The sequence below is a fragment of the Lactuca serriola genome, chromosome 5 (assembly GCF_051521515.1).
Source record: "Lactuca serriola cultivar US96UC23 chromosome 5, Lser_US96UC23_V15, whole genome shotgun sequence".
NCBI classification, from domain to species: domain Eukaryota; kingdom Viridiplantae; phylum Streptophyta; class Magnoliopsida; order Asterales; family Asteraceae; genus Lactuca; species Lactuca serriola.
The window spans coordinates 151,211,122-151,229,862 of NC_136412.1; the positions used below are offsets into that span (position 1 = coordinate 151,211,122).

Genomic DNA, 18,741 nt, shown 5'->3' on the forward strand with positions numbered 1-18,741 from the left:
CCAAATTGCAGAACATTTGAAGGTAAGTGAATGGCGATTCACTAATTTTCCACCATGAAAAACGAAAAACAAATTAAGTTTTAAATACTTTGAAACTCCTAGATCCTTTGAGATTCATTGAACTTTTCAATGGCATGTTTAAATCTCGATATGCCCCTCGATTTGTGACTGGGATGCCGAGGATCACAAAACAGGGTGTGAATAACCATGCAAACTTACATGGTGCCCCCACATGTTATAATCACCTATTCAACGTGCTGGTTAACCACACATGCTCCACCGAACTATGACAAACATTGAGTCACCCTTTGCTACCTTTGCTTAGAACCATTTAGTGTGACGGTTAACCACACACGCTCCACTAACATCTTCGCAAGGGCACAAAGTGTAATTTCATGGAATTGCATCAATTTACTTTTTCCTAAAGTAACTAAGATTGGGAATTTTGTAAAACATTTAGTTACTTTTGTACTTCATTATACTTATAATGGAAGGTTTCTGTCCTATCCTACCCGTTCGGCTAACGACCCTCCACTAGTCAAGAGTGCGGTGGGTAAGAGTGGATACCCATTCAATCATAGGCAATTTCCTTAAACACCCCTTATAGACCAGCTTCGTGAATGAGGCCTACTAACGGTAAGACTCACACTTTACTCATACATATATAATACTAGACTTTTAATGTTATATATAGTATAGGGTGTATTTTACACTTTTAAAATACTAGGTGGTCAAATTTAATAATTATACTTTTAATTTAATTAAATTGTAAACTAAAACTTTATGTATTTATTAAATCTCTTTTAATTATACACTTTAATTAATTAATAAAATCATAAGGGTGCGATTTGAACTTTTCAAAACAATACTGGGGTTTTAGAATTTAACATTTATAAATTAACTTTAAATCAACTTTTAAATTCAAAAACTTGAGGGCAAGTTTTGAAACATTTCAAAACATTAGGGTTTCAACTGTTTAAATTTCAAAGCAAAACCTTTAAGTTCAAATTTAAACCATAAAACTTACATGGGCACAAATGAAATTTTTTCACAACACAAGGATCAAATAACAAATAATAGAAATTAAACAATTAATTTTGTCATTGTCTATATTTGACCTAATTTCAATTTTTTGCAAGATAAGTTACCCAATTAATACAAATAATCAATCTTTAATCATATAAGGAAGTTATTATCTAATCAATTGGTAATTATCTTGTGTTTTAGCAAGGATAATCTTTTAGAAACATTAAAGATCACATTTTATAAGTTTAAAACGAATATGGTAATTATCCTTAAGCAAAACAACAATAAAATCCGAAATTCCCTCTGTCTGACGCTCCGACTCGCCGAGTCATACATTGGAACTCGCCGAGTAGGGCAGACTTGCCGAGTCCATGTAGCGACTCACCGAGTCAGTTCGAACAGAAGGTCAGAATTCAATTTTCAGTTAATAATTCAGCATAGCATCACATACAACAGAAACCAATCAAGGCTCTGATATCACTGATGGATTTTAGCCATAAGAACATCCTATGTGCTCATGCAAACCCTAATGCTTGGATCTAGGTTTCTCTATTGTACATGCAATGTATCCAAGACTTACAATCTTAGATCTAACATATTATAAACTGAAATTAGGGTTTAGAGAATTACCTTTGATTGTTATGTAGCAATAACAATCTCAAATCCTCCTTGTAATGACTTTAGAAAGCTTAGAGTCACAATTGTTACTCCTCTAATGGCTCACAAACACCAAGAGCAAGAGGATGAAGAATAAGGAGAGAGGAGGCTGCCCAAAACGTCCAGAAGCCCTAGTGGAACTCTTAGCGACGTTTTTGGGGCTTAAGGGTACTATATATACATGTAGGCTATTAGGGTTTTCAACTAGGAAACCCTAATTTGACTGCTTAAGCCCTATGCAGCCCATGGACCCTTTTAGAATAACCCTTGGACGATTTCTAATGGGTTTCCCCATAGAATTCGTCCAACCTATTATTCCAAGGTAATCCATAGCCCAAATGCAATTATCTTATAATTACAGTTCCAGTCCCTTAAGTTTAATTAATCTCTTTTAGCCACAAAATTAATTATCAATTAATTCTTGACAAATATTAGTTAAACAATATGATTTCTCCTTTAATATATTATTCTCATAATATATTAATAAATCATAATTAAACTTCTCTCTCCATAATTCATCCTATCAAGTTGCTTTGGTGAAGGCAACCCAAAAGGACCATGCACCATCGGGTCAAGTACATAGCAAAATAGTTATGGACTTAGACACTAATCCAACAGGATTCCCATCCGATAAAGGGCCGGCCTTGGTGCCGTAGACCCTGTCAATATAATGAGGACAACTCACCTCACAACTGCCGACTGAAAAGATAAGACCAAGCAGCTCCGACCACCGGCACGATCTTCACCACAGAACACTACCAAAGAACCAATTCCATAAATACCAATATTACTAAAGTACCCTTGGAAGTCAAACTGGTCAACTCTTGGTAAAAGTTAAAGTCAAAGTCAACCTTCCTGGTTGACTCTACTCGCCGAGTCACCCCGTTGACGCGCCAAGTTCCCTTACCCAGAAAACTCTCATAACACACTTAACTCGCCGAGTCTCCCCAAGACTTACCGAGTCCAACAATCTCTGAGTCCCATCCTGCCCAACTCACCGAGTCACCAACCTACTCACTAATCCAAGGCTTTTACCAAAAGAGGTTGGGGTTCTGCGATCTGACTCGCCGAGTCCAAGAGCAAACTCGCCGAGTCCAAGGCAATCTTCAACAGACTTGCCGAGTTGTTCTTCGAACTCGTCAAGTTCCTGCCCGTCATCATACAACTCTCCGAGTCCTCCCATGTGACTCGCCGAGTCGCTTCAGTTCTTAATCCATACAATGGCCTTTTGAGCCATGCAGGGGCTCCAAACTGTAGATCCACTCTTCTATGGCCCACCCTTCACGTAAAGTTGCAAACTTTATGTGGAACCAAGGAGCTATAGGCTTAAAACACCCTAGGGCTAGGGTTTATGACAAACATGCTTTACCAACACACCAAAGGTTGATACTTTACGGGTTTTTGGACCAAGACAAGCCTAGATCTGAAGTAGCAACCTCAGATCTAGACTTCTAACTCAAAATGGCTCCTTAACATGCCAAAATGGCCCCAAAACATCATCCAAGGAAAGATCTTGAAGCAAAAAAGGGAAAGTCACATATTGTTACCTTCAAGCTGATGCTCACAACGAAAGAGTTGATTCCTCCAGCTCCTTAGTGGTCAAATCCTCCAAATCTTCTTCTTGCAAAAGCCCCAAGCTCACTTTCCTCCTCCTCTTACTCAAATTAGGGTACAGAACCACTTATAGAAGCTTTTGGCCGACAAGGGGTTGAGGAGAGGACATAAGGTCCTTTAAATAGGGTGCAAACCCTGAGATTAGGGCTTTTCTCATTCCAGCACCAACTCTTCGAGTCCAGCTTCCGACTCAGCGAGTTGGTCACTTAATTCGTGACCCAAACCCGCTCCAACTCGGCGAGTAAGCGTACCTACTCATCGAGTCCCTTCTTGGAAGTTACACTTTAAACCCTTAAATAATACTTCTGAAATTCGGGATGTTACAATTCTCCCCGACTTAAATTAGGCTTTGTCCTCGAAGCCTGCGACAATATTACTCCCGAACGATACTCTCACAATGCATCCCCTGATCTCAACCGACCTAGATTCCTTTAAACACTGCTATCGAATCCCTAAAATCGGTCTCTTACCTTGCAGGGTCCTGATAACCGCTTCAAGCTGGCTACCGACTTCTTTTCTCTGATGACAACACTTATCAACTAAGTGCCACCTGAAGATATTACCTTACTTCCGTATTACACATATATTCGCCACCTGCGAAAACTGGATACCATTCTAAACCACCGGGTCTTGACCCAATATTAACTCGCTATCTTTCGCCCAACTGGCGCCACTTCTCTTAACTTGCACCGATGGAAATTCATCCCGTTTCCTCCCTGGATCGAATCCCTTACCGTGCTAAGATAATGGAACATTTCACAGCTTCCTCGCAACCCTCCTGAACACCCAGCTATAACGTTCATACGCATCGTACCTGGACCAATCAGCCTCGGGATGGAAAACCAGGCGCGCCTATGATGGTCCAGCCATCCCTAGGATGAAACACCACTACACACATAGCTCATGACCACAACCATAATTCGGGATCCAAGGATCTACCCGTGCATCACTTCCGATCTCCCCTGACTCTGCGTCAGTGCTAACCGTTTCACAACCTCAATGGGCATCCAACCCGTATGTGCTTCCACACATCTGGTACAGTCTCAGTGCCTATCACCAACAACTGAAGCACTTTCGAGCATCCATTTACTCTACTGCCTTCCTTTTAGAGGACCCACACTCCTTCTGGAGCTACATGCCTTCCTTTCCAGGAAGTCTACTCAACGACCCTTACCACACCAATAATTGTCACTAGGCTAAACTCTACTCTACACTATCCATGTAGAGCAACTGCTATTCTCGAACTCCCATATACTCCGAATCCGATCACATAAGTAACAAGGCCCAGGCACGGCCTCCGACCAACTCTATCATCATGATCAATACTTGGGGCCAGACCATATCGATTACTATTGCATGGAGACATATTCACTCATTCTCCGCATACAGATCTACTAACACATGCAGAGTCTTCAGCATGACTGGACTGCCTTTCCAGGTCTTCAGCCTATCTGGACCAGTCTCAGAACCTTCAGCATGTTTGGACCGCCCTTCTGGGCCTTCAGCCTGTCTGGACCGTTCCCCGAGCCTTTGGCCTGACTGGTACGCCTTCCGACCTTCAGTCTATCCGGACCGCTCAAAACTGTCGTACGTCGCCCTGAACCATGCTTCCTGGAATCTCTCCCGTGCAGTCTGTTCTAGCCCTCTTGGGGTTCCGAACTCCAGTTCCGTTCCCGGAATCCTTTCCATGGCCTAAACCCAGGCCTCACATTGACCAACCACCTTTCCTGAAACCATGGACTGCTCTCTACCCCACTTGTCTATCACTTGCTCCAATCATGCCACACCCTCGGCTAACAACAATGATAAATCTAAGCAGCTAACCAACCCTGGATACTTGCTATTTTACCGGAGAATTTTCCAATTCTCCCCATTTAGTGTACCAACTACTAACTTCCGCTGACAAACTGGCATAACTCGATCGACCTTACTTGATAAAGTCCCCCTTCTCTAGGAACTAAAACTCTCTGGGTTAAGCAATCTCCACAGAGCACTCTCCCGACATCACATATCCTGAACTCTAAGGAAGTTCAAATCTCAACTGAACACTTCTCGCATCGCAGTTTCTATTCCTAGCAACAAGATCATATATCCTATCTTCCGATCACCTATCCTCTTGGATGCTAACCGACTACAACCCCTAACTACCAAGATCCTCAATTATACCATGAATCATGCGAAAAGGTGAACATATTTACAATACCACATAATCGACAAGATAACAAGATATCAAATGGAAACATACCCGTAGCTACATTCGGCTCTACCCCGACCTCCTCTTCTGTAAGCTGGAAAGCGCGTCCCTGAGCCCTCGGAGGCTCCGCTCCACCCTGACCTCCACCCGTAACCCTCAATGTGGCCGGTGCTGGAGCCTGCACCGGTCTTGCAACAAGTTGTGGACAGTTGACCCTCAAGTGTCCAACCTGATGACAATGATAACAGATCCTCATATCCTAAGTCGGGATCGACTGACGACAATCCCTCACATAATGCCCCTCTCTCCCACACTTGCGACACGAACCACTGGACCTACAAACTCCGACATGACCCTTCCCACACTTCTCACAAGTGTGGCTGATTGATGTGCATAAAAGTACTCACTAATTTTAATATTTATAACCTAACAAACTTAACTAACTATGCACTTATAGTTACTGTACCTAGTCAGATTACAGTATAGCTTGGGTAAGTCGGGTGTCGATCACAGGGAACAGTGTTTTAATTAATTTACTTACTATTAAATTAACCTAATTTATTAACAAGTTTAAAAGGGGTTTTACCTGATTTTACAAGATCAGATGAACTTAAATTCAAATTCAATAGATAAAAACATACTCTTGTTTAGTTTGAATCCACTTCTCCCTTATGGCTAGCTAATGATTACGGATTATTAAGTTGGTTTTTTAGTTGTATTAGTAATTTAGTTCTAAATTTACCAATAATTAACTAATTCATGTCAAACCATGTATGCTCACACATAATTAAACACATAACTAATTATGAATGTAAATATGCTATGTAAGATTTGTTGTATAAACGCAATTATGATCACAATACACGTTCTCTAGCACATCTAAGCTTATTTATTCTAATTACTAACTAAGATTGGTCAATCCTATCTTTAGCAATTCAATGTTCACTAAATCATTAGGTAAACAGGTTCGTGCAGTTTAATGGTCACTAAGCTACATAGAACATGCAATCAAGCAAATAGATAAACAAGTAATAGCATGCTAGGTTATACAAATCAAACACAAGCAATTTTTACCAACTAAACTTAATCCATAAGCATATAACTATTCATAAGTTTAAAGCTTCATCTAGCTAAACAAGAGTAGCTAGATTCAGCTGCTCATCATGGCAACTAAACCAACACAACTAAAAATAATGAAAGACATGTTCTTATTTAACTAAAATATAAACCTTTACTTCTTTTGGTGTTGAAAACCCTCTTCCAGAACCTTTCTTTCGCTCTTAATCGTCTCCTAGAACTCTTTTCTTCTACCAAAAGCTTCTCTCTTTCGTAATAATCAGGAGGACTTATATAATCCTCAAAAACCCACGCCACATCGTGGCCAGATGCGCCACGTCGTGGGCTTCAAGCAATCCTTATCCTTCAAGGAAATCCTCTGCGTCGCGATGTTTATCTTCTGGAACACCCGTGCCACATCGTGAACTTCATCGCCACGTCGTGAATTGAGTATTTATCGTGAATTTATCATTTTCTTGTCTTTCAAGCCTCCCAAGTTCCACATTTTGGCACTTTTGGTCCCTCTCTTCGAAAATCCTTTATATTGACTGAAAATAACAATTTAAAGTCATAAGTATCATTATTCTAAACATATTCTCAATTTATTAATAAAAATGTACTTAAATATTGCCCAAAAATAAGTATAAATATGGCAATATCAAAATACCCCACACTTATGCTTTGCTTGCCCTCAAGCAAATTTAAACTTAATTCTTAATTACTAACACCACATAGAACAATCCGACTCTAGTTCAAACATTATGCCAAGACCTCAACGCATGCTTTTGTGTCTAAAATTTTCCTAAAGTACCCCCCATACTTTAAATACTCACAATCTTCATAAACACTCGCCCACTTTTTCCGAACAATGCTCATTTTATGCAACCCTCCGAATCCATCCTCAGAAAACCTCCTTATCCTCAAGGTATTTTTAGTTGAGCAACCTAAGCATACATAATCTAGAATTACAATTTTTCGATACCACTATGGAGCTCTTTTGGAATTCTTCATTTCTTTGGCATTTGATCTTTGATTTCACCTCCTTATTTGATTTGATTTCTGGTATCTTCAACTTTTGAATTTCTTGGAATTTTGATCTTTTGATCTTCACTTTACTTGCTCCAAAATTCTTAACATTTTTCTCGTAATTCTCTCTTTTTTTTTTCTTTACATGTACCTCACTTTTTTTTTCACTCAAACCTACATGCTTAAGCAGAGCCGCTTAATCTCAACCTTTATTGGTTAATGATAATAATTTTCCTGGATACATTTCAGGTTTAGGCTGCTAAACATATTGCATCCCTCAAACCAAGCGGGGTTGTGTTTTTGTTCCATGATTTCACTAAAATAATGGAGGCCACAAATGCACTATAACGTATATTGGCTCAACTAAACATTTGAACTTTCATCGGATCATCCCACATAATACTAGCAATTATAGCTCAAATCATTACTACTAGATTCAATTATTAAAAATTCAAAATTTTCAAAATTTTTAATTTTTACTATCAAATTCTATGATTATCTAGCAAATTTTTACTTTTTCTACCCCTACCCCACACTTATTTCATACAATGCCCTCATTGTATTCATAAAAATAAATCAAAATTAAAGAAAAGGGAGAAAAAGGAACAGACTCCCCTGGGATAGTGGCGTGAGCATCTCCAAAAGTGTGGAAAACGTGCAATTGGACTTCCAAAAATAGAAACTCGTTGTAGAACTGGTTGAATATGTGAATAAACCACGAACATGACTTGAAACTTCAATTCTTCAAAGTGGGTGTTTGTAAGGAAAAATGTGGGCAATGATAAACTGGGTCACGTCGTGGCAAGTGACTGGCCACGTCGTGATATGGGTTGAAAGCGCGAACACCAAAATGCTGATATTAACACAAACTGCAAGAACGCCACGACGTGGCATTAAGGATTCCACGTCGTGGAAACTGGGCATCAGCAGAAAATGGCTTATTTGTTTTATTTACTCTAGCAACTTTGACCAATGGCTAACTGGTTTCAGACGCTTCTATGCAAATATATTTCCCAACTGTAACCTCTCTCCTAATATACCCCACACATATCTTGAATTGTGGGTTTCAACTCACGACTCTAGGCTTCCTTGACTAGACAAACACGACTCGAAAGTTAAACTTTTATGCTCCTTAGAATTCCAATGCTAATCTGAAAAATGGAACAACCCAAAAGAAACAAAGAGTAACATCATAGTTTAAGAATGTTGTACATTACACACCAAATTCAAACACAAAACAAAAACTACTCAAAAACAAAAAGAAATAAAATCAATCATCATCTTGATCTTGTGCTCCACTTGGCCCTACCCCGTCATTCTGCGGACGCCATAGCTCCTCCCATGTCGGAAAATAGGGATACTGTGGTGGCATAGAAGGTGGTCGGGTCACACCCAAATGCGAATAAATACCCTCAATAAGCTGGGTATGGTAAATGGCATGCCCCCGTAGATTATCCAAATACGTTCCCACTCGACTCTGAAAAGGGTCGGTGGGCACTCCCTGCACATACTGCGAAGCAGCATGTTCTCTCTCGACTTCACCTCTAGCCTGCACATTCCGACGCCGCGGTCTGGCTGGTGGTTGCTGTCCTGGCTGCACCTCTTCTTGCTCATCATCTATCGGCGGTATAACAAAACGACCCCCGATATTCACCACCGCTCGCATAACACCCAAGACTTGAATGTTCAAGTCTGTGTCCGGGAATCGAGTAAGATTCCTCACAAAGTCATGGGTCAAAATATGATATGACCTAGCCAAGCGAGTAACCAAATGCCCCCTAGTAATCGGGCTCCTAGGCCTAAAATTGGCCGCTTTCTTCCCCATGAACCTCGCCAACATATAAGGTAAATCACAACAAACTCCCGGGGTAATAAGAGTCCATAAATAAAATAGATTATGAATGGGGACTTTATCACCATGATGCTTGTGATTTATTGAAAAAGTGATAAGGCGGTGCAAAAATCGGAAAACAGGATTCCGAATTTGTGACTCACTCGAGTCACGAGTGTTGTACTCATGGTTAGAAATGCCCCGCCAGAACTGCACATCCAAAGTACCGGGAGCAAAATCTCGAACACATCCAAGCAAGAACGGAATGAAAAACGGAGATTGCGTCTCCACTTCTGTATAGATCCCCATATGCCAAGCAAATTCCCGAAGACTACACTCTCGATATACACCACCCAAACGAAACACAAGTTCCTGGTTGTAGGTGAAATCAAGGGTGTATTCCTCGAAGCATACGGTAGAGAAAAACTCCACCAATAATTCCCGGTACACGGGTTCCTGAATGGGAAATAAATTCCTCCACCCGTGACAAGTGAACGAAAATTGATCTCCAACATAAGTCTTCGACCAATAACGTTCCAACTTAGCTACCATTCCCACTCCACCAAGCCATCCCCAATCGATAATTGGGGCTATTGCAAACTCCCTATTATACAGCCATCCAAGCCGATTCTCGTACGTAGTTAGCAACGGTCGGGGAATGTTTTGAGGAAACTGGTATAATGGATGTATGCTTGCTACATCTATCGGGTTTTCCTCCTGTGGAACAGCTCGTCGTGGTCCCATTTCTGCATACAAAATCAAACCAAAGCAGCAAACATCCAAAGCATTAAAACATATTAACCGGGTCTGCCAGAAGTTTCGACGTGGCCAGGCTACGCCACGTCGTGGGCCGTAGTCGCAAACAGCTTCTAGATTAGTCATTTTATAAGCGATTTCTACCAAAATTAGTGCTTGGGGTTTGTTCCTATGGACATTTAAATGACATGCAATCTAAAATCAACCACTAGATTCAACCAATTTCGTGAATCATACAAACCCTAACCATGAAAACTTGAAATTAGAAGAACTAACTACAAAATAATGAGTAAAACACATACCAAGTAGATTAATTGGCAAGATCTTGCAAGAAAATTGGAAGTAGATTAAGAAATTGGCTGTGGGGCTTTGTTGTTCCCGTTCATGTGGCAACTTCTAAATATGATTGGGGCTTATTGGTCAAAGGGTTTTAAGGAAATGGTCCCCCCTGATTTTTAAAGGCCATGACGTGGTTGGCTATGCCCACGTCGTGGACCTTAAATCTGCTTTATAGTCCCGTGTTTCCATTTCGACCCACGATGTGGCTGGCTATGCCCACGTCGTGGAAACTGCCAAATGCCAAATTTTAATAAACTCTAACATATTAACTAATTACTTTGCATATTATTATTAATTAAAGTTCCCCACAGCTCATTCTTTACCAATTATCAGTTTTTAGATGATGAATTGATGTCTTTCCTAATTGAAAGCTAAAATTTTTTTAAAAAGAAAAGAAAATGCAAACCAAACTCGGGTTGCCTCCCGAGAAGCGCTTCTTTTTTCTTGGAGTCTTGAGCTGGACTCCGTGCCTTCTATGTTGAATCTTCGGAAGAGTCTACCACCAGGATCTTTTGTTCCTTGAACCGCCGTTTGTAAGCTTGAACTCTCCTTTTATACGCCTTCTTTGAATTCTCCTTTTTATCTTTTCCATCTTCTTCAAGCTTGCGTTTTGTTCCCTTCGTTTGTTCCTTGCACTCCATAGCATTCTCCTCTTCTTTCAACACTGGCTTTGTTACTCTTGAAGTGACCTCCTCTTCCTCACTTGTCATTTCCTCATCCTCTTCGCTCACCCAAGAAGGCGGACTCTTGTAAGCTATGACTTCAATCAAATATGGAACAGATGCCCTCGGTTTTGTCCTCTTGACTTGATGAACTGCCTTTATCTATTCTTCCAAAAGTTTCTCCAGTTCTTCTAGTTCATTCTCTTTATTAATTGTAAACACCTCTTCTTTATCTTCTTGAAAGTCATCTTTTATCCCAAAGACTTCTTGTTCATCTCCAACCCTTAAAGTGAGCTTAGACTCGCGGATATCAACAAGGGCTCCAGCAGTGTTAAGCAATGGCCGACCAAGGATTATTGGAACATTCAGATCTTCTTTCATGTCTAAGACTACAAAGTCTATTGGAAAAACAAATTTTCCAATTTTCACCAAAATATCCTCCACGATGCCGCGGGGTTGTGTCACCGAACGATTCGCCATGTGAATCTTCATTTTTGTAGCCTTCATCTTCTGAATCTCTAATTTTTGATAAAATGAAAAAGGCATTAGATTAATGCTAGCCCCAGAATCGGCTAAAGCATTAACCTTCATTTTATTCCCAAACTCACATGGAAGAATGAGGCGTCCAGGATCCCCCATCTTTTCTAGTGTTTCTCCTAACACAGCTTTTGAAGTTTGTTCACTTAGAATCACTGTAGACTGCTTCTTTAATTACCTTCGAGTGTCTATCAAGTCTTGTAGTAATTTCTGGTTCTCGGGAGCTTTGGATAAGGACTCGACAAAGGGGGTATTAATTGGGATCCCCTTCACATGCTTTACAAACTCTAAATGCTCCTTCTCCAGTTGACTGAGTGTAGCTCGGGTGGGAAATGGCAAAGGTGGATGATAAGCTGGAACTGGCTCAAAGTATTTTTGATCAGACATGCGCCACGTCGTGGCCAGAGGAGTGGCACGTCGTGGCGAGCCTGGTTCAACAATTTTTCCACTTTCGATCCTTGATTTTTTGGGCTGCTGCGGTTCTTCTTCCAATGCCTCCAGGAACTCAGATATTGCATCTTCTTCAGTATCGATGGCCATTACGTGAGATTGGGTCTTTACTTCGGGATTCTTTGGGGACAATTTTTCATGAACTAGAGTGGCTAGTTGACCAAATTGTACTTCAAGGTTATGGATGGAGGCTTGCTGGTTCTTTATCAAAGTTTGTTGTTCCAAAATGGTGGAATCAGTGGCATCGTGTCTTTTTTCTGAAGCCTCCATAAACTTCATCAAAATGGTCTCTAGGTCGGGTTTCTTCTCTGCCGGTGGATGCTCCTTTTGATAAAGGCCTCGACCTGTCTGCCTATATTTCTCTTCTTTTTTATTCTTATACTCTTCATATGGCAGCCACTCCTTCTTCAGTTTCCTCCAGTCCTCATCAAACTTATCCCCACTAGAGTAGCACACTTGAGCTTTTCTGTTCCCAAACTCATCTACATGGCAGTCCTTAGTTAAGTGTGGACCACTGCATCTCTCGCACCCTACTCTTATGGCATGTATTGACTGGTCCATTTGTGTTATCCTGCGATCCATGTTATTCAGCATGGCCATGACAGCTGCAATTTCTTCAGTTTGGGCCCCTCCACCGCCTTTGATTCCATCTTGCCTTGGGTTGTGGTATTCGCGAGAGTGTTTCGTGAATTCTTCAATTAGATCCTTGACCTCCCTTGGATTTTTCTTTGTCAACGGTCCTTGAGAATCAAGGAGTTGTCTTGTCATCACATTGACCCCATCATAAAAGATTGACATCTCTTGCTGCACATTGAGGTCATGTTGAGGGCAATTTCTGAGCAAGCCCTTGTACCGCTCTCATGCTTCGTATAGTGACTCCCCCGGATGTTGCTCAAAGTTGGCTATTGCCTTCTTGAGTTTGGCTATCTTGGATGGCGGGCAAAACTGGTCCAGGAATTGCTCACGCATTTGAGCCCAAGTGGTGATTGTACCCGGTGGGAGTGCTTTCAACCACTCCTTAGCAGCTCCTTTGAAAGTGATGGAAGCATCCTAAGCAAGACTGTGTTTCTGTTGACATCTGGGACATTGAAGTAATCCGCAATGTCGTTGACTTCATCTAGATGCTTAAAAGCATCCTCATGATCTTTCCCGAAAAATGGGATGTCCTTCAGTGCGGTCAATATGTGTCCCTTTAGCTCGAATGTGGCAGTGGCAGGTATTGCGGGGTGGACTAAACCGGGACCCACATCTTCTCGGATCCGCTTCTTGTAAGATCCTATGGACATTTCCTCAATCGCTGCCATCTCGTTCCTTGGCTCGTTCTCGGGTTCGCTCGTGTGTTCTTCAAATTCTGGCTCGGTATCGCTTTCGGACTCGGTCTGGACGGGTGTATGATCCAAATGCTCAAGATTGCTCTTGTGCTTTGCTGATGAACTTGACTCTCCTGTCTTCTTTCCCGATTTCCTAGAAAAAGCTGACTTCAATTCTTGCAAGGGCGTCTTTTTCTTGTGAAGTGCAGACTCGGGGTCTTCAAGTGGTGGCACCAAGTGTGTGTTTGAGCTTCTGGTCATGAACTCCTGCAACTTGCTAAACTAAAAAAAAACGTAAAACTGAACTAAAATAAGAAAAACTAATTTCAAATTAAAAAATCTAGTTTTTAACTGTCCACATCGTGGCCAGAGTAGTGCCACGTCCTGGACTCTGTGAATAACAGAAAAATTATTTTGCTGAAAAATTAACTTTTTGTGGGTTTTTACTCCACAAGAAGGATCGATTAATTTAATGCAAATAAATGAGCTAAAAACTAAGCCGCTCCCCGACAACGGCGCCAAAAACTTGATGTGCACAAAAGTACTCACTAATTTTAATATTTATAACCTAACAAACTTAACTAACTATGCACTTATAGGCAGTGTACCTAGTCATATTACAGTATAGCGTGGGTAAGTCGGGTGTCGATCACAGGGAACGGTGTTTTAATTAATTTACTTACTATTAAATTAACCTAATTTATTAACAAGTTTAAAAGGGGTTTTACCTGATTTTACAAGATCAGATGAAGTTAAATTCAAATTCAATAGATAAAAACACACTCTTGTTTAGTTTGAATCCACTTCTCCCTTATGGCTAGCTAATGATTACAGATTATTAAGTTGGTTTTTTTAGTTGTATTAGTAATTTAGTTCTAACTTTACCAATAATTAACTAATTCATGTCAAACCATGTATGTGCACACATAATTAAACACATAACTAATTATGAATGTAAATATGCTATGTAAGATTTGTTGTATAAACGCAATTATGATCACAATACACGTTCTCTAGCACAGCTAAGCTTATTTATTCTAATTACTAACTAATATTGGTCAATCCTAGCTCTAACAATTCAATGTTCACTAAATTATTAGGTAAACAGGTTCATGCAGTTTAATGGTCACTAAGCTACACAGAACATGCAATCAAGCAAATAGATAAACAAGTAATAGCATGCTAGGTTATACAAATCAAACACAAGCAATCTTTACCAACTAAACTTAATCCATAAACATATAACTATTCATAGGTTTAAAGCTTCATCTAGCTAAACAAGAGTAGCTAGATTCAGCTGCTCATCATGGCAACTAAACCAACACAGCTAAAAAGAATGAAAGACGTGTTCTTATTTAACTAAAATATAAACCTTTACTTCTTTTGGTGTTGAAAACCCTCTTCCAGAACCTTTCTTTCGCTCTTAATCGTCTCCTGGAACTCTTTACTTCTTCCAAAAGCTTCTTTCTTTCGTAATAATCAGGAGGACTTATATAATCCTCAAAAACCCACGCCACGTCGTGGGCTTCAAGCAATCCGTATCCTTCAAGGAAATCCTCTGCGTCGCGATGTTTATCTTCTAGAACACCCGTGCCACGTCGTGAACTTCATCGCCACGTCGTGAATTGAGTGTTTATCGTGAATTTATTATTTTCTTGTCTTTCAAGCCTCCCATGTTCCACATTTTGGCACTTTTGCTCCCTCTCTTCGAAAATCCTCTATATTGACTGAAAATAACAATTTAAAGTCATAAGTATATTATTCTAAACATATTATAAATTTATTAATAAAAATGTACTTAAATATTGCCTAAAAATAAGTATAAATATGGCAATATCACTGATCTGACCTCCAGCCCTAGAGTCAATGGTTTTGGATTGTTTCGGCGCCGGCTGCGACTGCACCGGGGCCTGCCTCTACTCTCGTATCTGTAACTCCATCTCTAACTCTCGTCGCCTGGCGGCCTCTTGCAGCTCTAACAAGGTACCACACCTCTGCATGGACACAAACTGCCTGATGTCCCTCTTGAGCATACTCAGATATCAGGACATTTGAGCCTGATCTAAAGCAAACTCTGTGCAAAACATCGCCCTCTTAGTGAACATCCTGATGATCTCCGTAATCGACTCTGAATCCTGCTTCAGCTCCAGGAACTTCTGAGCCAACGTCTCTCTCTCAACTTGCAAAACATAACGAATACTTAACATCTCCCAGAACTGAACCCACGAAACCGCAGCCCGCTGTGCATCAGAATAAGATCCCGTAGTCAACCTCCACCAATCCTTCGCCCCGAGCCTCAATAGGTTCAGAGCACACCTCACCCTTTGGTCCGCAGGGCATGAACAAGTGAAGAAACAACCCTCCACGCCTAACAACCATCTCATAGCAGCGATCGGATTCTGAACTCCATCGAAAGTAGGGGGCTTCATATTATCGAAGTCCCGATACTGAAAACCTTGACCGACTCCTCCCCCTGCCGCTGCTACAGCCGCTGTAGCTGCCGCGGCAGCCGCTTCCGCAAGAGCTGCATAGCACTCATCAAAGTACTCAACCATAGCGGTCTTGATCGACCCAAACATCACCGACATCTCAGCCCGGAACATAGCAGCGTCCTCATCATGCAGGATATCACGAATCCTGGCATCCAACTCATCCATACTCATCTGACCAATGACCTCGGGTGGTACTGGTCCATCCTGACCACTCTCTCTTGCTCCCAATCCAAAACCGGATCCTGCCTCGAAACGTATCGTAATCGCCATACTAAAAATACACCACAAGATATTAGGCATTTCTCATAATAACCCCAAGGACTAGCTCCCAACAAAACCCTAGGGGTTGTGACTTCCTTGATACGCGTATGGGTCCTGTGCTTTCAGTAGTACGAGCCCATACTACCTTCCACACCTACCCATATTTGTATCAAGTATCACCACAACACCTTATCAATAGCATATATTGAACGCTTTATCCCCACTCCTAAAGGAGTACCACTATCTCATAATCGACCTACTAGTCTCACGCAACCCACCCATCCATGAAACTTCCACCAACCCTGCAGCACTATGTATGCTAGTCATACATAACGCTGGACTCCATAGACTTTCGAATATCCAATCCTACCCTAAGCTCCCAATCAAACAAGAACGGAACATAAGGCCAAATCAAACATTCTTAGGCTATAAGATCTTAATTATATATGGCCGTGATGCATACACTAAGTAACTACAGTAATGATGTCAATTTCATACAAAAGAAACCCTAGGCTGGCAGACATCATATAACCAGGCAATTCTATCATGCAATCCCTGAAGATCCCTATCCTAGTACTAGCATGTTGTTCTAACAAATCACATAATCAAATAACAGCATGGTATTTTGGGGTCTACTTACTGGCTCTGGCTAATCGTACACTCCGCATCCTCTGTTATTTGTTTTGAAAACAATCTTAAAAACTTACTTTCCGAAATTTTCCTTGATTTGAGACTGGATTCGCACGAGTGTTCCTCCAATTCACTTAAACCAAGGCTCTAATACCAACTTGTAACACCCATAAAAATGAAGCCAAATTAAAACATTTTAATTCATTCAAAACCATTAAGTTCGTACATTTGTTTTCAAAATAGTTTAAACATCAGAGTGTCCTCCAGAACCATACCACATAAATCATAAAACATGAGGAGCGGTACGATCACGCCTTCTCCTTGCCACGATCTCCTAAAGTACCTGAAACAAAACACTGAAATGTAAGCCCGAGAGCTTAGTGAGTTACCCCCAAAATACCAACCACATATAACCGTACTCATATCATATCACAATACAGAACAACCATGCACATCGGGTCTACTGTGTGACTGGTCCACCGCACCGGGCCTTCAGTCCACTTGGTCCACCCTCCGAGTCTAGCTGTGTACATCGAGTCTACAGTGTGATTGGTCCGCCCACACCGGGCCTTCAATACACATAGTCTACTCTCTGAGTCTACAGTATGACTGGTCCGCCTGCATCGGGCCTTCAGTTGGCCTGGTCCACTCTCTGAGCCTTGGCATGTATGGTCCGCCCTCTTGGGGCCTTCAGCCTATCCGGACCACTCGTTGGGCCTTCAGGATATCCGGTCCGCCCTGGGTACGTTGGGGTACATAACAAAGCAGGACCCGCCTCAACCCAACCTCAGTCAAACAACCATGTGCACATAAAACAATTAATCACATAACAATCCTTAATCAGACATACAGTCTAACAGATCACATAGCATATCAACATCCTAACCAGGATTCCGACCTAACCGGTCACTAGCGTAACATTACCCTATATACCGGGATACCGACCTTAACCAGGTAACTAACATAATACCATCCTAAATACTAGGATGTAGATCTAGCAAATCAATAACATAACAAATAATACCCGGATTCCCATCCGATAAAGGGCCGGCCTTGGTGCCGTAGACCCTGTCAATATAATGAGGACAACTCACCTCACAACTGCCGACTGAAAAGATAAGACTAAGCTTCTCTGACCACCGACACGATCTTCACCACAGAACACTACCAAAGAACCAATTCCATAAATACCAATATTACTAAAGTACCATTGGAAGTCAAACTGGTCAACTCTTGGTCAAAGTCAAAGTCAAAGTCAACCTTCCTGGTTGACTCTACTCGCCGAGTCACCCCGTTGACTCACCAAGTTCCCTTACCCAGAAAACTCTCATAACACACTTAACTCGCCGAGTTGCCCCAAGACTCGCCGAGTCAACGATCTCTGAGTCCCATCCTGCCCAACTCACTGAGTCGCCAACCTACTCACTAATCCAAGGCTTTTACCAAAAGAGGTTGGGGTTCTGCGAGCCGACTCGCCGAGTCCAAGAACAGACTTGCCGAGTCCAAGGCAATCTTCAACCGACTCGCTGAGTTGTTCTTCCAACTTGTCGAGTTCCTGCCCATCATCATACAACTCGCCGAGTCCACCCATGTGACTCGTCAAGTCGCTTTAGTTCTTAATCCATACAGTGGCTTTTTGAGCCATGCAGGGGCTCCAAACTGTAGATCCACTCTTCTAAGGCCCACTCTTCACGTAAACTTGCAAACTTTATGTGGAACCAAGGAGCTATAGGCTTAAAACACCCTAAGGCTAGGGTTTATGACAAACATGCTTCACCAACACACCAAAGGCTGATACTTTATGGGTTTTTGGACCAAGACAAGCCTAGATCTGAAGTAGCAACCTCAGATCTGGACTTCTAACTCAAAATGGCTCCTTAACATGTCAAAATGGCCCCAA

The 18,741-nt window shown here is 41.4% G+C and overlaps 1 non-coding gene across 1 annotated transcript; it reads left to right on the forward strand.

Moving 5' to 3' along the window:
* Positions 1 to 12,962: 12,962 nt before the first annotated feature.
* Positions 12,963 to 13,069, forward strand: LOC145055927 (small nucleolar RNA R71). The gene has a single exon (XR_013685472.1). It is a non-coding gene; the product is annotated as a small nucleolar RNA R71 (small nucleolar RNA).
* Positions 13,070 to 18,741: the final 5,672 nt, after the last annotated feature.